The following is a 23728-nucleotide window of genomic DNA, read 5'->3' on the forward strand; positions in this document are numbered from 1 at the left end:
AGACCAGAGGTGGTGGTGGGGGGAGAGATAGGACAGGATGGGAAGTGAGTAATGCTGTGGTCAACAAGTCATTCACTTAGTGGAAACATTACAGGGAGTTGGTGAGTAAGATCCCAAGGACCTAATAATGGCATTCCTCAGCTCTATATGAAGTGCTTTGCTGGGATGCTGCTCTGTATTCAAGGCAAGATGCTTGGGAAATGAAGACTGTTCTCTGCTTCCTGCTTCAGTTGGATGGACTTTGCATCTGACTAGACCCAGCCCCTATTGCTTCTATACTTTTCACAGTACACCAAACTCTCCCACAAGCCCTGGCACATATCACAGTGTGGGTTTTTATTATTTCCCCACTGTTTTATTGCCCCCACCCCACTGTTTTATATGTGGCACCCCAATTAGAGAATAAGCTCCTTCTATGGTAGGAAAAAAGACTTTGTTCTAAGTCCTCCCAGAGGCACAAGAACATGCTTAATGCGGAGAACCAGGCAGCACCAGGAGGATATCTTGTTTTCTTTTTTTTTTAAGTGACTCCTTGACTTGAACTTTATTTATTTATTTATTTAGTTAGTTAGTTAGTTATTTATCATCTCCCTTTTTTAATCTATATATATATATTTTAAAATTTTTATTGATTAAGGTATTACAAATGTGTCTTTATCTCCCAATTGTCCCCTCATCCCCAATATATGTTTATTAATTTCAGAGAGGAAGGGAGAGGGAGAAAGAGAGAAACATCAATGATGAGAGAGAATCATTGATCAGCTGCCTCCTGCACACCCCACACTGGGGATTGATCCTGCAACCCCGGCATGTGCCCTGACCGGGAATTGAATCGTGACCTCTTGGTTCATAGGTTGACGCTCAAACACTGAGCCACGCCAGCCAGGCACAACTTGGTTTCTTTCTCCCACCAGCCTCCAAAAGAAATTTTTATTTGGGGAGAAAGGTGACTTGGAGTTTTAGGGTAGATTTGGCACACACTGCATTCTGTGGGATCCAATAATTACATTTTTTCACTACTAGATGGGGAACCCTTTGAAGTAAGGGCTTGTTATAATCTCTGTATTCTCAGTGCCCAATGCCCTGCCCCACAGTTTGTAGGTGCTCAGTAGCTGATGAATTGGTTTGAAGGCATTTTTTCTCCTGTACCCCTCCCCTTGAGTCAGACTAAATTTCCTAGAGGCTGTCTATCTCCAGGGGGAAGAATCTGGAAGCTAATGAGGAGGAAAGGGTGCATGTGAGCATTGGCCATCCGTGCCTTGTATCCAGAAGCTCATACCTCTTAGGTAGTAGTTGACTTTTAGGGTACACATACTTTCACATGTACATGTTTTCCTTTTATTTTTTTCTACAAGAGGGGAAAGTATGAGGAGCAGGGGTCTGGTGTGGAAGGTTAGAAGGTGGGCATTCCTGAATGTTTTTTTTTTCTTATCACTTCCTTATAAGAGAAGTGCTAACTGGACTCTGAGGATCCTAGACCTAGTCCAGAGGAGAGAAAGGCTTATGTGCAGTTTTAGTTATTAATAGAGGTCTTTAACCTTGGAGCTTTATGATTGGTATTAGTTTTATTCTCTGCTCTCCCTACCACTGAGTTTTGCATCTCCAACTTGGTTTCCTTTTATTCTACAAACCCTTTTAAGGGCACAGAGAGGGCAACAAGCCATATCTGTCCATCCCTTTATTTCCTAAACCCTTAATTGGCTAGCTGGGATGGTTTTCTTTTGATTTTTTTCTTCTTAGTGTGTGCCTCTTGCTCTTCAAGGCCAGAGGTTGGAGCCAGAGGCCTAGAGGTCAGCCCCTGGGTTGGGCCTACTATTGAGGGGATCAGCTTGGCACAGGGCCTTCTGGTATGTGAAGGAGTCTTTGGAGAAGATGTCTAGTGGTCTAAACTTTTCACTCACTTTCCCCACCAATGCCTTTACTTAGGTAGGGACAAGGCTACTATGTATGATTGTCTGGGTCAGTTATCTGGCTAACTTTCAGATAAGACCCTTGCTTCTATGGAAAGTAAAATGTCTGTGTTTGAGGCCTTGCAGAGAGTGAGTAGAGTTACTAGCCTGCCAATATTTGATCTAGTCTAGCAATTGGAAAACTTGCTTCCTAGACCTGTTTTTGTATGCATTGTAAGAATAAGTTTCATATTTTTTCAAATGGGCTTAATTCACTTTATTTTTATTGTATAAGATTATGTAGTGGCCACAGCTGGAGCCTGGGTCCTCTGCAGAAACTGGTGTGAGTCTTCATAAGATGGTCAGTGAATTCCTGGTAGGGAGACTAGGTGAGCATGGTCTTTTTCCAGAGGTCGGGATGAGAACTGTTGGTCTTGGAGATGGCACCAAAGGTGTCCTTGGGGAAGTTGCCCAGGATGGCAGTGCAGCCTCCGGATGAGGTGTAGCAGTCATCAATACCAGCCATCAGCAGCAGCTTCTTGGGCACGGGGGCTGAGACAGTGTCAGTGCCCCGGGGGCTGGGATGAGGCACACTGGCATAGAACCACAGCAGCCAGTCACCTTGCAAAGGATGGTGTGGGGTTTGTGGATCTTTTTCCCACAATAGTCCTGCTGCACAGAGACAGGGACGATGGAGGGTGTGGCCAGGATGATGGCTCCAAGGATGGCAGTAACTATCTCCTTGGAGCACTTAACACCCAGATGGATGTGTCCATTATAGTCGCCCATGATGACAAATGTCTTAAACTGGGACCTCTGGCCAGTGTGGATTTATGCTGGTATAATTTCAATGCCCCCAGGAAAAAGTTTAATGATCTCAGATTCTTTGATAGGCAGGGAGGGAGAAGAGATAAGTTTCCTGAAGAGACTTGATATTCATGTCTTTGATAAGGTGGCCCAGCTTAATGATGGGGATCCACTCCTTATTCTCTGCCTTGCCTCTGTGAGCTCCAAATCCTTGGCCTTGCCCCAACCTCCGCCCCAGATGTGGCTGCCAAATCCTCTATGGAAGCCACAGCAGGGCCTATCATGCTTCCAGGCCCTCTAGCAGCATCAGTGTCATCTACCATTGGTGTTTTCTTGGAACAGTCACATTTTTTTATTTTTTAAATCTTTATTGTTGAAAGTATTAGAACAGTCCAATTTTAAAAAGCATTTCTTAAAGAAAAAAAGAGGAATATGCAACAAAGATCATATGTAGCACACAGAAAGAGTTTAACCTCTGGTAGTCTTTATATTCCCAACTTATTGTATACCAATTTCTTATAAACTCATAACTCCTTAATAGTCACCTCTTTTCTGAGCCAGGCACATGTTAGGCCTTTGAATTCTAATTTATGATTGAGCTGCTTGTATTCATTCCCTTCCATGTTGGTTACTAGCTAACCAAACCACTCTTTCTCCTCATGTACATTTGGAGTCATAGTCACTGGGGGTTAGAATTAGAATTGTATTCTTGGAGTGGAAAGAACCTGATGGATGATGCTTTTCTCTAGCTCACTCTTCCTTTGTAAGATTAGCTTTTCATCTCCGACAGCCCCAAATCTGATAAGTATGCAGCTGCTGTTGATAGTAATTAGGGAGATTTGAGAACAAAAATACAACAGTCCAAAGCTGTACTCACCAGGGGATTCTGGAGCTGAGGCTAGCTCTTCTTGTTCCTTCCCCCACACTTCATCCCTGGCTTTGCTGAACCTCCCAAAATCAAACCTGGCTTTTTGAGAAAGTCCTTCGTTTGTGTTCTTGTGAGACCATGCCTGAACAGGAGGAATCCTGGGTACTTTTGGAGCAAGATACTGAGACTGTTTGGAGTTGGGGGAGGGGGGTGATACTATAGCATAGTTCTAGCGATAAGCTTACCCAGACAGGAAGGCATTCCCAGCTCAATCTGTAGCCCTTACACTCAGTGTTTGGAAAGGGGGGTATTTTAGATGTGTATTTGTGTGGGTGCATGCCTTTTCAGGCACCTATGCCTATTCGTGCCAAGTCTTTGGGAATACTGGAATCAAGAGAGTGTCATGCCAAGGCTGAGTCACTCTCCTGTAAAGATAGGGATCTAAGAGGAATTGCAGGAAATCTGCTCTGGAATGCCTTCTCTTCTTTTTGCAATGCCTCCCCTTCCCCAAACATACCTAGGATAGTGGATGACCACCTAACTTCAGGCTACTAGGTCTGGGAGACTCAACCATTGACCTTTCTGACCTGGGGTAACCAAGACACAAGGGGTAAACAGAACTCACCAGGACTGTTCCTCCTATTCCCTTCCCTAATGTCCACAAAGCCCTGTACTTCTGCTCCCAACCGTGTAGAAGACTTGATGACTTGTTGAATATACACAAATATTTCTGACCCTTAAGGACTGAAGCATTATTTGTGGATAGTCAGTGAGTAAGATTAGCTTAAATAGTTTTAAGGTGACAATTAATGGTGAGCATTCCAAATAGAGTTGCCTTAGGTTTTCCTGTGACTTTTTGGGGTGGGAATCTGGTCAGCATTGATCAGGATGACTTGAGAGAAAGGACAGTAGTAACCGTGAGATAAATGAAGTAGGCCAGTTATGTACAACTAGAGGCCCAGTGCATGAATTCGTGCATGGGTGGGGTCCGGCTGGCCCGGCCCCAATTGGGGCATATTGGGGCTGGGCCTGTGGGGAGGAGGAGATGGTGGGAGGTTGGCCGGCTGGCCCGCTCGATCAGGGCCGGGCCTGCTGGGGGAAGGGGCCATGGGCGATTGGCTGGCGGGCCTCAACCCCAATTGGGGTTGGGAGGCAGGTTGGGGGTGGGCCCGGCCATGGGGAGGGGCTGTGGGCAGTGGGCTGGCTGGCCCTACCCCCGAATGGGGTGAGGGGGTACTGATCGGGGGGCCAGTGGCCTGGAGGAGGGGCCATGGGTGGTTGGCTGGCTGGCCCTGCCCCTGATTGGGGTAGGGGGGCCGATCTGGGGTGAGGCCGGGTCGGGGGGAGGGACTGCAGGAGATTGGCCTGCTGGCCCTGCCTCCTATTAGGGTGGGGGTGGGGCGATCAAGGATGGGCTGGATGGGGGAGGGACTGTGGGCCGATCAGGGGGTGGGGGCCCATTGGGGGGCATGGTCAACCAAGGGGAGGGGCTGCAGGAGGTTGGCTGGCCAGCCCCGCCCCCTATTGGGGTCAGGGGTGCAATCAGGGGTGTGGTGGCCAGGGGGAGGGGCTTCAAGAGGTTGGCCACCCAGCCCTGCTCCCATTAGGCCAGTCAGGGAGAGGGGCTGTGGGCCTATGTGGTGGGGCGGGCAGATTGGGGGTGGGCCTTGCTGGGGGGAAGAGGGGGTGTTTGGCCGGCTGGCCTGCTCTTGATCGGGGGTGGGAGAGTCTGATCAGGGTCAGGCGGGCAGGGAGGAGGGGCTGCGAGGTTGGCCGGCTGGCCCCACCCCCTGATTGGGCAGTTTGCTGGCCACAGTGGGTGTCATAGTGACTGGTCGTTAAGGTCATTAAGGTTGTTATGGCCATTATGGTCACTGGCTTTTTATATATATAGATTATTTTAAACCATTATTTATAGCTTCATGACCTTAGGTAAGGCATTTAACCTTTTTGAACCTTAGTTTTCCATCTTTAAAATAGGGATAATAATGATACTCACTTCTTTGGGATTTATGAGAGAGAAAAGAGCTCATGATTGTGAAAGTACACCTCTAAGGGTACCTGGCATATTGAATGAGGGTGCTTGATAAATGCCCCAATTTCTCTTAATTTCTTTCATCATATTTTCCCCCTCTAAGTATTTTAAATCAAAGCATTTTAGGACCATAGTTAGGTTTTGCCTCTAATTTTTAAGTGTGCTCCCTATATTGCACTATCTCTGTATGATTTTTTAACAGATGAGGAAAGAGATATTCAAAACAGTGATGCCAATGACTGGCTTAGTTTGTAGCAAACCTCACTGTGCCTTCCGCTGCAGTTAATTAGGGAGAAATAGTCTGAGAATCTCTTCTCTTCTCTTCTCTTCTCTTCTCTTCTCTTCTCTTCTCTTCTCTTCTCTTCTCTTCTTTCTCTCTCTCTCTCTCTCTCTCTCTCTCTCTCTCGTTTTTTGAAGAGGAACCCCAGCTCTGAGGAGCCTTGAAATTCCTAAGATGAGGGAATGGTCTGAGGAGCCTTGAAAGTCCTAAGATGAGGGAATGGGGAAAAGGAAAAGAGTTATATGAGCCCTGGGTTAGACAAAATGGTTATGGTGTGTGAAGAATAGAGGATGTACAGAGGAGAAAATGAGAGGAACTTTTACTCAAGAGGGCAAAATAATTTGTGAAATCATGCCCCTTTGCAGAAGCCAGGCAGCACTGGCTGAGATCCACCCCAAGCCCTTGCTGTGCTGGTAGTTTTCACTTCCTCTTTGTGTGTGTGTGTGTGTGTGTGTGTGTGTGTGTGTGTGTGTTTGTGTGTTGGGGTGTGGGTCAGGGGAGCTCTCCTAGTCTGGTCACTCTTCTAGGTCTATCTGTAGGTAGACAGGTTTTCCATATGGACTGAAAGTAGGTTGTGATAGACTTCCCTTAAAGTCTGGAGAATGGTTCCTCCAAGCTCTGTGGGAGCTAGAGTAGGGAGTGCCCATTAAGTTAAGCTGGTGCCTCAGTGGCTCTTTGTAAAACAACCAGCTTCCTACCTATATCTTGTACATTAGACCACCTTGTCAGGCTTGGTCTTCAGGGGTTTCTGTCTCTGTCTGTGACACACCTCTTCTCCATATCTGAGCTAGTGCCTGATACTATGATGACAGAAAGGTCTCAACTTTATTCTCTTCTGATAGACTCTGAGAAAAGGGTTAGGGAGCTGGGAAAGGAGCTTTGATTCTTAATTGTGTGCCTTTGGGAGGGTTTTTGCATACTGTATATTTCCTTATGGCATTTGGGGGGGCATGCATTGTGTTTCTTGCCTCTGAATCTTTGTACATGCTATTTCTCCTCCCTGAACACCATGAGCTTCCCTTTCCCTTTAATACCTTTTTTTTGTATAAATCTTATTATCCTTCAGGATAGGTCAGTTCTTCCTGTAGAACAGCGGTTCTCAACCTGTGGGTTGTGACCCCTTTGGAGGTCGAACGACCCTTCACAGGGGTCGCCTAAGACCATTGGAAAACATATATAATTACATATTGTTTTTGTGATTAATCACTATGCTTTAATTATGTTCAATTTGTAACAATGAAATTGGGGGTCACCACAACATGAGGAACTGTATTAAAGGGTCGTGGCATTAGGAAGGTTGAGAACCACTGCTGTAGAAACCTTCTGCCTTTCTGTCTTTTTCATTATTGCCTGGGACCCCCTTTATGTTTCCAGTTTCCTCTGAGTACCTCTATCATGGCCCTTGCTGTATGGAATGGTTAATTCCCCATTCATTTGTCTGCTTGTTGCCCCCTCCAAACAAAAAATATTCTCGCTTTTACACATGTGCATGTGTAAGGATTAGAATTATCTCAAGGCCTGCTCTATATTGGGTGTCTGATAGCTTGGTGGTATATGAACCAGCATGTGTGTATATTTATATGTGACTGTGTCAGGGATGCAGGTACTTTGTAAAGCACATAAGGTAGGTAAGAGGTGGCCCTATTTGCTTTTCTAGGCCTTACTAGAATTGTAGGTAAAATTGTAGGGCTTGTTTTAGATTATGGAGCAATATCTGTTGCCTGGGCCATTAGGGAGGCTGCTGAGATATGGTGTGCATCTTTCCTGCTGCTATTAGATATGTGTATGTGTGTGGGGGTGTGAGTGGTTTCATGCATGCCCACCTCAGCATTAGGGGGTGCAAAAATTGTGTTTATGGTGGAAAGGAGAGGAAGAGAGAGATAAAAACATCAATGATGAGAGAGAATCATTGATCTACTGCCTCCTGCATGCCCCACATCAGGGATTGAGCCGGAAACCCTGGGCATGTGCCCTGGCTGGGAATCGAATTGTGACCTCCTGGTTCATAGGTCGATGCTCAGCCACTAAGCCACACTGACCAGGCAATTTTTGCCAGTCTTAGTAAATTGGTAACTAGCTTGTGGCTGGAAGGGCAAGGTGTGGCTTCATCAACCAAAATATGCAAATCCATTTTTTTAGAGAAGTTATAGCAATCTACGTAGGGACCAAAACTAATAAGCTGGGTGTCATGTCCCTGTTCTCTTATTGCTCTACCCCAGGACTTTTCCAAAACAATCATGGACCCACAGAGCTCACAGGCATTATTTGGGCTCTCTATACCTCTTTTTCTAGGAAAGATGATCATGTCAGAATGAAGACTTGAATTAGTAGCTATAAACAGAAATACTTAGGGCAGTTATAAGGCCACTCTTTCAGTCTTCAGCACGTCCACCAGAGGCAGTTGCTAATTGTCAGTATTTTGTTAAGGCCTATGTAATAAAGATTGTCATTGATGGGGCCAAGAGTTAGATTGGACTGCAAGATTAGGTGTGGGGGAGCAACAGGCTGAGTGGGACTGGAGTCATCCTGTTTCAGGGTGGTCGGCCAAGGTCCTCTATACAAACCTAGTCAAGTATCATGCTGCATTGAAGGTCTGCACTTAGTGAGGCATCTTCCTTCTGACTTCTCACCATGAATGACTTAGGAGGCCCCCCCTGAATATTCATGAATGTTCACGCATATTCAGATGAATGATCAGCTGCTTATAGTTTGGGAAGGTGAGACAAAAGGGAACCAGAGAGTCAGCTCTTCAAAGAGGAGTGAAGGGAAACTGAACAATGAGTGGGCTCAGGCTGTGGTACCACCTCACCATCCCTTTCTCTCATTTTTCTGTGGGAGCTGTTCATGTGGGATTGATGTCATTTTCTTTTTCCAAGTAGCCAAAGTCACTCTAGGCCCATTAAAACTCTGAAAATCATGCTGCTTTAACAGAAATGCTGACACTGGCATTTAAAAACCATGCGTAGTGAGACTTGTGATGGTGGGAACCTTTTTTTTTTTTAAATCCTCATCTGGATTTCTAGAGAGATTGGAAGGGAGGGAGCAGGGGGAAAGAGAAACATCAACATCAGAGAGACACATTAATTGGTCGTCTCCTGCACGTGTCCCAACTTGGGCTTGGGAACCTGCAACCGAGATACAGGTACGTGCCCTTGACTCTGGAATCAAACCTACGACTTTTTGGTCTGCAGGCAGATGTTCTAACCACTGAGAAACCGGCCAGGACCTGGGAACCTTAAAAAAATAAGTTTATTGTATTTTTGCATCTTCTGCTTCATTAATCAAGGAAGAGCATTGGCATGTTGTCTTCCAGTTTCCAAATGTAGGACAAGTTGCCAATTTGTGTTTTTCCAGAAAATTCATTTTTCCAGAAATACTTTGGACCATCACCCTCTGTCTCTATGCATGGATCCTCAGATTGTGAAAGGTGCTCCGAGTGTTAACTGGTTACCCTTCCTTTCCCTGTCTGTGAAACTGGGAGATTTACTGCAGATTATTCAGCCTAAAGAACTCCAGCCCCCTCCTCAGTCAACCAAAGCCTCCTTCAGGGAGAGGAAGTGTGGTAAATGACAATATCTTTCCCCAGGCAATCATGTGTTCTTTGAGAACAGGATGTGGGGAGGGCTGGGCCCCAGTCACAGGGTATGGGGGCGGGTACGGGAAAATTGGCTGGTGGTGTGGCCATGTGAATTGGTGCCTGCCTCCTTGGCTTTGAGAGGCATGAAGAGTCCCTGTATTTTCTAGTGTTCACTCATGTATACACCCAACCCACCCACGGCATGTCTGTGTTCTTACCCTAAGAAAGAACTGTAAGTACCTATGAATGAGACTCAGCTCTTCAGACTAGAGAAACTCAGTGCAAGGAATGAGTGAGTGGGCCCAGTACCCACTGTACCAGCCTATGCCTTATGACTCCTGAAGCCATAGCCATTTTGACTAGGTTTTGTAGAGGGAGCTGGGCCCCAGTATAGAATGGGGCTACTTTGTTGCTCTTTCCCAGAGCCCTAGGCATTCCTCTCCCCCTCAGATGGCTTCCTAGCACACTGAGGTGATTTGCATGTTCAGTTTCCTTTCAGGCCCCATCCTCTTCTTCTCCCTGCCCCCACTACTTCTGCTGGGGACCTTTGGAGATGTTCTGCCTCGGGTGGGGGAAAAGAGGATGTAGCTGGCTTCCTGTGCAAGGGAGGGTGTGGCGCCCGTCTTCCTGCCTGTCTGCCCACCCGCCCAGACACCATTTGCCCAGTAGTTGAGTAACTGCCTGAAGAGTTGAGTTCCGTCACCAGAGGCTGTGGGGCTCTCCGGGGTTTAGGGCTGAGGCTTTGCTTGTGTTGCTCTCTCTTCACAGTTCCCCACCATGGGAATTTCCAGGCTCCTTTTTCCTGGAATCACAATGCTGAAAGGGCCTTTAGAAGCTGATTGGTACAACCATCTCAGATTACAAATGGGGAAACAGAGGCCCTATAAGGAATCAGTGGCTGAATTAGATAAGTAGAATTCTGGAAATTTAGACCTGGAACTTTCCCCTTCCCCCAAGCTGATTTGCAAACTGTATTTGGCAGAACTACCTCAGGAGCTGCAGTCCCTCCTTCAAACAGAATAGTTCTACTTTTATGTACTCCATGTTTTGAAGTGTCTTACAAGTTTGTTTTGTTTGTTTGTTTTTGGAGAGTGAAGAGGCAAGGAGCTGCTGGAAAAGTAACAAAATTTAAAACCACTGAGCAAGTCAATAGTTGGGGACACTCTGAACTAGCTGACTGGGACCAAACCAGAACAAATTTATAGCCTACTGTTTCTTGGCTGGTTGTTCTCAGCTAACGCTGTGGCTCCCTCCACCACAAGAAAGACTATTCCCACCCTGTGCTGCCTGATCTCCCATCCCAAGGAGAGACCCTCTAATGTTACCCTGAAACAGAGCTAAAAGCCAGAGGCCACTAGATTTCTTGGATAAAATAAATAATAGGTAAGCCTTCGGAAGAACCCTCTTGTAACCTTAATAAAGGAACCTGGAAAGGCAAACAACAGTGTACTGGTAGCTGGGGAGACCCGGATTCTAGTCTTGTCTCCTTTATACTTGAGAAATTTTCTGTTTACCTCATTGAGCCTCTATTTAACCTTTTTATAAAATGGTGCTTATCTCTGCCTTGCCTTCCATACAGAGTTGAATTTAGTGAGAGAACACGTTTGAACAAATACCTTTTAAATTATAAAGAACAGTGCACATGAGGCTAGGATTATTTTTGTATAAGGACAAGCCAGAGGCTCTGTAAGCATCTGAGTTGGATAATGAGGTTGCAGGAGAAAGGAACAAAAATTTATCAAACATCTAAAACATGCTAAGTGCCAAGCTAGGTCCTTTCCTATAAGTAAAACTAAGGTCGTCCTCACAATTTGGTGAGGTAGGCATTGTTACTCCCATTTACTTCTAGGGACACTGAGACTTAAAGAGATCTAGGTCATGAAGTGTTCCAGGGCTTCCCTCCAGAACCCACAATCTCTGTCACATATTTGTTTTTTGTTTTGTTTTTAATCCTCACCCAAGATATTTTTCCATTGATTTTTAGAGTGATAGGGAAAAACAGAAATGTCAGCGTGAGAGAAACACATTGATTGGTTGCCTCTTCCACGAGCCCCTAAAGAGTTGAGTTCAGTCGCCAGAGGCTGTGGGGCTCTCCGGGGTTTAGGGCTGGGGCTTTGCTTGTGTTGGTCTCTCTTCACAGTTCCCCACCATGGGAATTGCCAGGCTCCCTTTTCTTGGAATTGCAATGCTGAAAGGGCCTTTAGAAGCTGAGGGGAAGAGCCTGCAACCGAGCTACATGCCCTTGACTGGAATTGAACCCGAGACCTTCAATCAGCAGGCCGACGCTCTATCCACTGAGCCAAACTGGCTAGGACTCTGTCACATATTTGTGAAGAGACCTTAAGGATGTGCTATGGTTTCCATTGAGGCTTTCCAAACCATTCCTTGCCCCACTCTAGCCTCTCTCCTCTGGTGGGGATGTTGCCTTCATGTTTAGTTCAGGGCTCTTTACCCCCAGCTTTCCTTGGTAGTACACCAGGCATACCAGGTACCCTTGTTTTGCCTTTAGTTGATGGAGGAACCCTTTGGGTCAGCCACTTTTTCCTTGACAAGAGGGGCTTCCTAATCCCCTGGAGAACTGATACAGAGAACCAGAGAGTTGTTGCTAGTAAGACAGACCTGGCTCTTGGCCAAGGTCGTCCAACTAGAAGATGGCAGTTGCTTCTCTTTATTGAGACTCAGTTTTTTCATTACAATGTTTATCCCACATATGTCTCATATGCTGGTAAATATTTAACAATAAACTCTGGTGAAGCCATGGTTTACTGATTCCGTGGTGTAAATAATCTCATCATGGAGTATTTCAAGCTACCAATATATCTTTGAAGGAGGAATTGTGAAGAGATGCATGTGATCAGCTCCAGTGTAAGCTGGTTCCAGTGCATCATTATTAATCACATCTATCTTGGACTCCCACCATCATCCCCACCCCACCTGCTCACATCAGTATGCAAATACAGGACCCTCTCACCATGTCTCTTCCCCAAGTTCCCAAAAGCATCCAGGAAAGGGAAAGTGGCATTTAAAATCTGTTTCTTGCCTGAAAGTTCGCCCGTGAAAGAGTGAATGTGAAGTGTTTAATGGGCAGAAAACTCAAGATGGCTTTGGTTGAGGCCCTAAGTAGAACATTTTGATCAATATGTTTGGCTTCTGAGGTATCTATACTGGCTGTTTCCTCCAACTGTCTGATTCTTAACTACATGGGAGGATATTGGAAGGCTCTGGACAGCGTCCTGAGGGTTTGACCATTCCTGAAAGCACTTAACTTTCTGATTGGAATTCCGAAGTCTTCTCCTCCCTCTCCGCTTGCAGAGCCCATTCCTAATCTCAAGGTCCCTGTAATGAGGATTTGCAGGCCAGGAAACATTTTAGAGGACCAGACCTCTGTTCCTACCCCTTATCTCATCTCAGCAACATCTGTGCTAGGTGATGTTTCTTTAAACTTCTCAGAGGATAAGAATCACCTGGGGAAAAACTACTAGTTCCCAAGCTTCTCTGGAAAGCCTATTTCAGTAAGTTTGAAGGGAGTTCAAGAATCTGTATTTTTAAATTAGTACTCCAAATGATTCTTATGTTTGGGAAACAGTCCATTAGCACTGTACAACATTCTGCCAGGTTGGCATCATTATGCCCATTTTACAGGTGGGAAGGTCAAGAGGTTGTTATTGGTGAAGCTGGACCTCACACCCGTGTTTTCCGAATACAAAGTTATGTTTCTCGTACAACAGAGACATTGTTTTAGTGTACAGTAATATCTGTGGTGGTGGGAGTGATGATACTAGTGGATTCACGCCAACAGGGAGGGGGGGGCGCTTTTTTATACTGCGGTTGGGTGAGGGGCGGGGACATGAGCTGAGGTATTCAGCTGAGGAAGTTTCAGCTGCAGGGGGTCAGCAGGGGTATTCAGGAAGGAGTCAGTATCTGTGTGGGGGTCGTGTTGATTCAGGGAGAAGCCAGTATCTGTGTCTGGCACGCTGATCTGTTAGAAACGCCAGGGGGAGTCCATTATCTCATCACACGTCTGCATGTATCCGATCCTGGGCTCTCTCCGACCTAACAGTCCCCTCTGCAGTAGAACAAGTTTTTGCTTAAAATCATTCCTGAGAAGTAGGATATTTATAATAATATGGCTGAAAAATGAAGGGTTAGTAATAATCACATTCTACTTATGATGTGCCAAGTACCTTCATGTCTATTATTATTTTTAAAATATATTTTTATTGATTTCAGAGAGGAAGGGAGAGGGAGAGAGAGATAGAAACATCAATGATGAGAGACTGGGGATCGAGCCTACAACCCAGGCATGTGCCCTTGACCAGAATCAAACCCGGGACCCTTCAGTTCACAGGCCAACGCTCTATCCACTGAGCCAAACCATATAGGGCCATGTCTATTATTTCTAACTTAAATTTCATAATAACCCTATCGTAAAGTTGATATTCTTAGACCCATTTTATAGATTAGGAAACAGTGTTTCAGAAAGAAATTCAAAGAGGCTCCGAAGCCTCTTTCTACTATAACGTATTTTGCTCCTCAAAGAGTAGAGATCATTATTTCTGGGATGAGAGCTCCAATTTTGTGGGTTCCTCAGATACTGTGTTTGGCTGTTGGCTGACCAGCAAGGTTTGCAGAAAGCTGGCCTTAGCCTAGTTCTGGGACTGAAAACAGAACTTCTTGACTTGATCTGAAAGCCTCCCACTGCCCCTGCATACTTGACTGACCATGGCTTCAGCAATTTTAACACCGAGGAACACAGGACAGGGTATAAGTTCCATGAACAGTGGGTGGAAGCCAAGCCAAGGCATAGATCAACTCCAGTGTGCTTCAGAGCTGTGATGCTGGAGATTGCTGTGGTGTGTTACTGAGCAGAGAGAATAGAGCCCTCTACTGGTGCTCTAGGCAGAACTGGCATCTTCAGGCAGCTATAAATGGTCTCTTTCTAGTCTATAAATACTTCCTGTGAAACTTGCAAGCAGGAAGCTAGGTCAAGCAGGAAACTGAAACTGAAGCCCAGCTGGGTGTGGCCTCTGAGAGGTTTCACTCATTTGGGAGACTTTAATGATAGGCCCTCTTCCCTTTTATTTCAGCAGCTTCAAATTTTTATGGGAATTGAAGAATTTGTTGTTCTTGGCTACCTGGATATAAATTTGTTCCTCAAATCTCCTGCCTTTTTCCCTGCTGTGCCCCCTTTTCTCACTCCAGCCCCACCTTCCCTAACCTCCAACTTAGGTCTTAGCTATGCCTTGGACCTTTCCAATAAGTTGCTACCCAAGTTTTGGCAAAAGAAGCTGTCCTAGAAACAAGAGATGTTTGAGTTTCCTTCTATGTTGTCATAAAAGGTTTAGTCTCCCTAGAATGGGTGGTGGTGAATGTCTCAGAGCCTGATAGTTAGGCCTGCTCTTTGTTGAAGTCTAGATTTCCAAGCAGTGTTAGTTTGGAGTTTTTCATAGAAGCATGCTGATCCAGACACTTCCACATAGTCTTTCCACATCAACAGTAGGTAGCCTGAAATGTCTACTGTTTTCTAATTGCCAGGGTGATTCTATGGCTTATTAAATAGGCCAGTCGATCAAGAGCCAAGTTTTTCATCCCTGCTCTCACACTACATCAAAGCTTTGTTACCTTAGGCTAGGTGCCTATCTTCCTCTGGACCTCAGTTTCTTTTGTAGTATATTGCAGTTTGAATCAAATGATCTAGGAGAGGTAACTTCAGATCTGACAGTTTGGGATTCTGGACTGTTTATTTTCTTGGAGAATAGGGATGAGATGTTCAGAAGGGTGTTATTCTGGAGGAACCAGATGAGAGGATTAAAATGGTGAGGAAATGTAAAGAGGAGGAATGACTGTACTAAGGAGGTGGTGGGACAGCCCCTGTGCCTAGAAAGGAAAGATGAGCTGGGGTGGGGGGAGGAGGGGTAGGGCTGTGGATGCTGTTTGCCCCTGGGTATGGTTTGGCTGAGCTGATTTTGAAAGTAAGTCCTGGAGTTAGGTACCAAATGAATGAGGAGCCTAGTTTTCCTCCCTGACCTTTCAGGGTGGTGAGAGGAGAGAGTGGGAACCTGCCTGGATCTGAGATTTATACCATTCGATTAAGGTTGGTTAAAGGGGGAAGATATGACTTGCTAAAGGTAACCTCACTGTTTCTGACCCTTTACAGCTTTGGCCTATGCCTTGAGCTCTTCTCCCACAATGACAAGGGTAGTGATGATCTCATTTCTAAGAGGGAATAGTTATGTTTGGAATTACTCCTTTAAATATATGGTAATTGGAGGAGTAACACTCAGTCTCCAATATGCCTTTGCCTCCAAGTTGAAATGATTTTTGGAGAGCTTTTGGAGGGCAGGCCTGGGCTAAAGCAAGTGAAAGGGGACCCTTGTCTCCCATGCCCTTTGTAGCAGTTCGAGTGGTTGAAGATATTGCTGACCCATTAAGGTATGGGTGTACATGGGTTGGGTGTGGTTCTATTTTTTAGAAATAACTGGGAAAAGGCACAGGCCTAGGATGAGTTAACCCCAGGCAGATCTTGCTAATTGTAAGGGTCTGAAAATGGTTAGGAAGAGGTCAGAACAGATAACTGTTGTACAAGGCACCACTTCCAAGTCAAAAGGAAGAGGCTAAATTGTTGGGAAGTGAATGAGTCAGTGGAGGAGGAGGAGGAGGAGGAGGGGGAGAATATTTCCTAGGCTAGAGATTCAAAGCATCCCTTGTTTTCCCCCTTATGGAAAACAGCTGCTTGAAGCAGGGCAGTCATCCCAAGAGGCAAGACAGACCAGGCCCTGCCCTGATCCAGTTCTGGTAGCAGGAAATGGTGGCTGCTGGAGTATAAATAATTGGGATAGCCAATTTGGATGACACTGCGGTGTCTATTCTCTGTCCAGTGAAGATACTGAAGTTTTGGGATTGCCCTGGTAGGGCTTGTCCTGCTCCTGCCCCCTCTACCCCACTTACCTTTGCTTTCTCTATACCAGCAGCTCCACTGAAAGCTCAGAGCTGGTGGACACTCAGGGAGAATGAGGAGGTGGCAGATGGGGCGGGTGTGAGGTCATTGAGCTCAGATCCAACTGGGCTGACTCAGAAGCTCTGCTTTAGTGAGGGGCCTTCCAAGCAGTGCTTCCCAGATGTGCCCAGGCTTCCTATATCAAAGTGTTTGGGCCTTGGCCAAAATAGCTGCCAAGGTGGTATCTGAAGAAAGCAGTGAAATCCACACAACCAGAGAGGTGGGTGTAGTCATGGAAGATGCTGAATGTCCAGAAGACCCATCTTCATCTTTACTACTTGCTGGCTGAGTAAATGTGACTTCAGTGATATTGAGACAGTGGGTGATGGGGCTTAGCACATAGTTGGTATTCAGTAGTGTTCATTACCATCCTTATGTCACCTGCTTCTATATACTTCAGTTTCCTTACCCATGAAGTGACACCAGTAATGCCAATTCTCTCTGGCTTACAGGTTCGTGCTTCAGGCAGGTTACTTGTCATTATTCCACTCTCCCTCTCCTTTCTCCTCTGTCTTCTTTCCCTGCAATCCCCTCCTGGTCTGATTGCCCGTGACATGGAGCAAATGAGGGGAAACATTGCCCTGATCTTTTTACCGTGGCCTAGGTACTGCTCATTTGGGTGTTCTTAGCTCTAGGGAAAAAGAGGGTCCATTATTTGAGGGTCCAGGCCCATGGACCAAAGTACCCCAGCTACTGCAGCCAAGGCAGCAGGAGCATCTGGCCTGATTATTTTTGTTTCTTAGGCCAGCAAACTGGGGACACAAGAGAGATCCCAGTTTGTTGAGAACTTTGGATGGTAAATCACTGAGATGGACTTGTTAATCCAGTGAAGGGCTTGGTGTGGGAAGTGTCTTTGTTCAATTGTTTAATAAGTAACAGTGGATTTATTGTTCTTGGGCTGGGGGTGGGGGTGCTAACTGTGTTTGAGAGGGGGACACCCCCCACAACCACACCCAGACTTTTTTTTTGTTTGTTTCTTAAACCCTTAATGTTCTCCAGAGAAAGTCTTTAACCACAGTCTATGGCTAGGTCTCCAGGGACAGGTTTAAGGTAGGGATTCAGCTCTCTGCTGGAGACTATCTTGAAATGCTACCCCACTATGTCCAGACCCTCTACTCTTAACAAGCTGAGGGGCTGCTGAAAATTTCTGCTGACTTCAGAGGCTTTATTTTCAGGTTTTTGTTTCCCAACTCTCTTCTCCTTGAGGTTACAGAGGCCAGACCCAAAAGGTTAGTAGGTACCCACTAGGGTGAGCATCTAGTGGGCCCTGTGTGGCCTGCAGCTTAGTCTAAGGAAGATTAGTCTAACGCAGAACAAGGGATCTTCTTTGATCAAAACTTCTGCCCTATCACCTTCAGGCTCCAGTTATGTTATTACCCTCACTCCCCTTACCTCTGACATACAGAAAACCGGGGAGCACAGACCCATGATCCTGTCCTCATGACTCACATTTTCTTTTGAGTTAACTGGTGGCAATAATAGAAGTCCCTTTGTGTTTGCTTTTCTTTCTGTTTTTTTTTTTTTTTTTAAATGTAAGATTATTTGTCTTCACAGTGAAATTCAGGAAACCTCAGGCTGCTCTCTCTGTAGGAGTAGCCACAGTGGAATGGCAAAAACCCTGATCAGGAATTCTGGGAAAGTAGTTTCTAGTTCTTTGGTTAATCTCTCCCCACCCACCCACCCACCCCTGCCTTCTCTCTGAGATTCATTAGTCTGTTCTATGCTTCTATATCTCTGGATCTATTTTGTTCATTGGTTTATTTTGTTCAATAGAGTCCACATATGAGTGAGATCATGTGATAGTTGTCTTTCTCTGACTGGCTTATTTCACTTAACATAATACTGTCCAGGTTTCTCCATGCTGTCTCAAAGGATAAGAGATCCTTTTTTATAGCTGCATAGTATTCCAATGTGTAAATGTACCACAGCTTTTTCTCCACTCATCTACTGATGAACACTTGGGCTGTTTCCAAATCTTAGCTATTGTAAATTGTGCTGCTATGAAGATAAGGATACATATATTCTTTCTAATTGGTGTTTCAGGCTTCTTAGCATATATTCCTAGAAGTGGGATCACTGGGTCAAATGGAAGCTCCATGCTTAATTTTTGTTGTTTCTTTTTGTTTTGTTTTTTTTTTAATCTAATTTAATTTTATTTTTTAATTAAATCTTTATTGTTCAGATTATTACAGTTGTTCCTCTTTTTCCCCCCATAGCTCCCCTCCACCCGGTTCCCACCCCAGCCTCTGCCCTTACCCCCCCCCCACTGTCCTCATCCATAGGTGTACAATTTTTGTCCAGTCTCTTCCTGCACCCCCACACCCCTTTCCCCCCAAGAATTGTCAGTCCACTCCCTTTCTATGCCCCTGATTCTATTATATTCACTATTTACTCTGTTCATCAGATTTTTTATTCACTTGATTTTTAGATTCACTTGTTGATAGATATGTACTTGTTGTTCATAATTTTTATCTTTACCTTTTTCTTCTTCCTCTTCTTAAAGAATACCTTTCAGCATTTCATATAATACTGGTTTGGTGGTGATGAACTCCTTTAGCTTTTTCTTATCTGTGAAGCTCTTTATCTGACCTTCAATTCTGAATGATAGCTTTGCTGGGTAAAGTAATCTTGGTTGTAGGTTCTTGCTATTCACTTTAAATATTTCTTGCCACTCCCTTCTGGCCTGCATAGTTTCTGTTGAGAATCAGCTGACAATCTTATGGGTACTCCCTTGTAGGTAACTAACTGTTTTTCTCTTGCTGCTTTTAAGATTCTCTCTTTGTCTTTTGCTCTTGGCATTTTAATTATGATGTGTATTGGTGTGGTCCTCTTTGGATTCCTTTTGTTTGGAGTTCTTTGCGCTTCCTGGACTTGTAAGTCTATTTCTTTCACCAGGAAGGGGAAGTTTTCTGTCATTATTTCTTCAAATAGGTTTTCAATATCTTGCTCTCTCTCTTCTTCTGGCACCCCCATAATTTGGATGTTGGTACGCTTGAAGTTGTCCCAGAGGCTCCTTACACTATCTTCATACTTTTGGATTCTTTTTTCTTTTTGCTTTTCCGGTTGGGTGTTTTTTGCTTCTTCATATTTCAAATCTTTGACTTGATTCTTGTGATCCTCTAGCCTGCTTTTGGATCTCTGTATAATATTCTTTATTTCAGTCAGTGTATGCTTAATTTCTATTTGGTCCTTTTTCACATCCTCGAGGGTCTCACTAGATTTAACGAGGGTCTCACTAAATTTATCGGCGGTTTCTAGAAAGTTCTTGAAAAACCTTAAAAGTGTGGTTTTGAACTCTATATCCAGTAGTTTGCTTTCCTCCATTTCTGTCATTTGTGTCCTGTTTCTTTGTCTCCACATTTTGGTTGCTTCTCTCTGTTGATAGGGTGGCTTTCTGTGCTAGGTGTCCTATAGGGCCCAGTAGCTCAGCCTCCCCACTTACCTGAGGTGGACACTCTTGATGCACCCCTTTGTGGGCTTTGTGCACAGTCTTGTTGTAGTTAAGCCTTGATTGTAGTTGGTATCATTGGGAGGAATTGACCTCCAGGCCAATTGGCTGTGAGAATCAGCTGTGTCTATGGTGGGATAACTTCTGTGCTGGAGACACCCTTATGGGGCAAGACTTGCCTCAGTGGGGCTTTGGTGCTCACTGAGTCTGCCCCCTGAGTGTGTCCCTTATGGATCTGAGGAGTTGTAATCTGGATGGTCCCACTCTGACCACTGGGTACACTGGCTCTTGGATCTCTAAGGAGGTGCTAATTTAGCCTCTGCCTGAGGCTACCCAGCAGGAGCTATGGAGAGATCTGCAGATTCCTCTTCTTTGTTTGGGATTTGTAGGTGCCCAAATGAGGCCCAGCTGTGAAGCAATGCAAGCTGCTGTGGGGCCTTGGGCCTTCTTTTGGGTGTTCTGGGTCTCTCTGACACTGCTGCAGTTTGTTAGGTAATTTTCAGATTGCAAAGGGCCAGGCCTTTCATTTGCAAAAGCCTCTGCACACAGCTTGGGTGGGACGGGGTCTCAGGGAATCAACAGGGCGGAGCAAACAGCTATGGCTGATCCTCAGTCCTGCTCTAAGAGGCCCCGGGTCTCAGTTTCCCGAGGTAATCGCTGCAAGCACCTCCGAGAGAAAGCCGCCCTCGAGTTCCGACCGATGCCAGACAGTCCAGTTTCTCCCCGTAGAGTCTGGGTCCCCAGAGCCTCACCCAGAACTGGAGTTCAGATCAGTCGGGAGCTTGTGTCTCCCTCCCGATTGAAAAAGACAACCATGTCCTCAGTTGCCAGCCCTTTCCTCACACACCTCTGTACCTCTGCACTTCACTTCCGCACCTCCTCTGAGTCTCAGTGTGCTTTTCTCTTTCCTTCTAGTTGTAGAATTTCCACTCAGCCAGCCTTCCTGTGCTTCTGGATGATGTCGGTTTTGTATTTTAGTTGTTTTTTTTTTGAAGTGGTTGTGCGAGGCAGCAATTTCACGTGTTTACCTATGCCATCTTGGTTTCTCCTCCATGTTTAATTTTTTGAGCAAACTCCATACTGTTTTCCATAGTGGCTGTGCCAATCTGCATTCCCACCAGCAGCGTACTAGGGTTCCCTTTTCTCCACATCCTCGCCAGCACTTGTCATTTGTTGATGGTAGCCATTCTGACAGGTGTGAGGTGATACCTCATTGTCATTTTAATTTGCATCTCTCTGATGGTTAGTGACTTTGAGCATTTTTTCATGTCTCTTGGCCATCTGTATGTCTACTTTGGAGAAGTGTCTATTTAAGTCCTCTGCCCATTTTTTAATTGGATTTTTTGTCTTACTTTGTTAAATTGTATGAGTTCCTTACATATTTTGGATATGAACCCCTTATCAGATGTATCATTGGCAAATATGTTCTCCCATGCAGTGGGCTTTCTTGTTGTTTTGTTGATGGTCTATTTTGCTTTGTAGAAGCTTTTTATTTTGATGTAGTCCCATTTGTTTATTTTCTCCTTAGTTTCCCTTGCCCTAGGAGAAGTATCAGCAACCATTGCTATGAGAGATGTCTGAGATGGTTTCTTCTAGGATTTTTATGGCTTCACAACTTACATTTAAGTCTTTTATCCATCTTGAGTATGGTGTCATTGGTGGTCTAGTTTCATTTTTTTTCATGTACCTGTCCAAATTTCCCAACACCATTTATTAAAGAGACTTTATTCCCTATGTTGTACTTTACATCCCCGTGGCTATTTGGTAACTGCCAATTTGTACTTCTTAATCTCTTTAACAAATATTTTTGTTCAATATTTGGGCCTATGGGCTAAGCCTTGAAGATGCTAAATTGACATAACCCCTGACTGACATGATATGCAAGAGACACTGGCTTATTTACTTTGAACAAACCTTCCCAATAGTGTTTATTAAAGAGAACTCATAGGCTGTGGAATGTGGCCCTGGAGTCCCGTCCCTTTCCTCAGTTTCTTCCCTTGGTGCTTTCTTCCAAAAAATCCTGTTCAGATTTGGCGCTACTCTGCTCAGGACCTCCAGGCTGCCTGGCCATTGCTAACATGATTAAGGCCAAGCTTTCTAGTATAGACTTTAAAGCCCTCCACCTACTTACCTTTCCAGTTTCTTGCCTACTCTTCACTCTGTCAGCCTCATTCACCCTGGAGTAGGCCTGCATGTCTGCTTCTATGCAGGCCATTGCATCTCTGCCTCCTCTGGGGCATCACACATCTCTACCTAGGACATTTGGGTACTCTTACCCCCATTCCCACAGTCTCCCTTTTTCAGAATCCATCTTATCCTTAGAGATCAGCGCAAATACCACTGAACTGTGGTATTTTATTTCCACAAAAGGTTTTTTCTGTTCTACTACAGCACTTCTCAGGATGTTTTTCTTTTATATAACAGTTTTCTATTATTCAGTAAGTGTGTTGGGGTCAGGAATTGGTCCTACATCTCTACTCTAACTCATAGTTCCTTAAATATAGTGTTCCATTAATACTGGGTAAACGAAAATTTATAGGAAGCTCTTTAACCTGGGATCCTTGGGTCTCCATGGGATCCATGGATATAATATGAAGTGTGAAGAATATTAACCTCTTATCAGATGTATCTGATTTGGAAGGAGAAAAATTACATATTGGTTTTCACTAACTTCTCACTGATGAAATGTAGCCCTTCTTTCAATTATGAATGTAGGACAAAAAAAGTAGTAATGGCAATATCTGTGACTTTGTCACCAATGGAAATCAAAGGTACTTTTATATCACAATTTAGTTATTGTAGCTTTCTCAAAATATTATGTATGCTCAACACAAAGTTGAAATTATAGCAGTAATAACTAATAAGGTCAAGTCCTAGGTAATTACTTAAAATTATAATAAAGCACATAGTAAGTTTTGATAACTATTTCAATATAATTGGCTTCTTTTTATATACTTCTTCATGTATTTACAAATATTCTGAAAAGGGTTCCATAGAATTCACCATACTGCCAAGAATGGCCCATGTCACAAAAAAGGTCAAGATGTAAAATGTTCCCACTTCTGAATCTGTATGCTATGCTATATATGTCTCTTATATCCCCTTTCTTAGTATTGTTCACTTGGCTAACATCTTGTGTGTTAACATAGCCTTGGGTATTGGAGTGGTAACTCTAAGTAAGACAGAAACCTTAAGGTGAGAATGAAGTCTAGTGTACTAAAAGACTCACTGTCCCATTTCTGCTTTTTCCTATTCCCTCAATCATTGGTGTTTTGAGGTCTCTCTTGACCCAGCTCAATGGTGATTTGAGGCTAGATGTTGAGGCCAAATTTCAGCACATTGGGCCTCGTTCCCCCTACCTTATGAGGCCCTATTCTAAGGAGGTCACTATATTGGCAAGAAGCCTAGGGTAACACTGAGTCTAGGTGGCTAACCTTGCCCATTGCCTCCCACTAGGGTACTTGCCTTAACTTGTTCCTGCCTTCAGGGCCTTTCCTGTCCCATTGTCATTCCTGAAATAGATTTCCTCCCTGGCTCCCTAGTGAGATTTATTTACAAAGTTGTTCCCCAGGCCTGGTCCTCATTGAATTGTTTAGCTAGCAAAATGGCTGTCTGGCCTCCACTTCCCCCACTAACTGACCCCTGGGCTCAGGAAAGACCTAGAGGTGTCAAAGACTGATAAGGCTTAATGTGTTACCCATTCCATGGGGATTTGCATATTTGACAATTCTACTTTTAGTCTCTCCCCCGCCCCCAATAGTATAAATAGTAAGTCAGCATCCTAGAAAATGTAGAACACACTCATAAGATCACCACCCTAAAACTAA

At 44.7% G+C, this 23728-nt stretch overlaps 1 protein-coding gene and 1 pseudogene across 1 annotated transcript in view; one reads left to right on the forward strand and one right to left on the reverse strand.

Moving 5' to 3' along the window:
- MSN (moesin) overlaps nucleotides 1-23728 on the forward strand; it is an 83923-nt gene that overhangs the window by 27158 nt on the left and 33037 nt on the right. The window lies entirely within an intron of this gene.
- LOC102440127 lies at nucleotides 2186-22116 on the reverse strand (annotated as a pseudogene).

This window comes from Myotis lucifugus, unplaced genomic scaffold (genome assembly GCF_000147115.1).
Source record: "Myotis lucifugus unplaced genomic scaffold, Myoluc2.0 scaffold_4, whole genome shotgun sequence".
In the NCBI taxonomy this organism is placed as follows: domain Eukaryota; kingdom Metazoa; phylum Chordata; class Mammalia; order Chiroptera; family Vespertilionidae; genus Myotis; species Myotis lucifugus.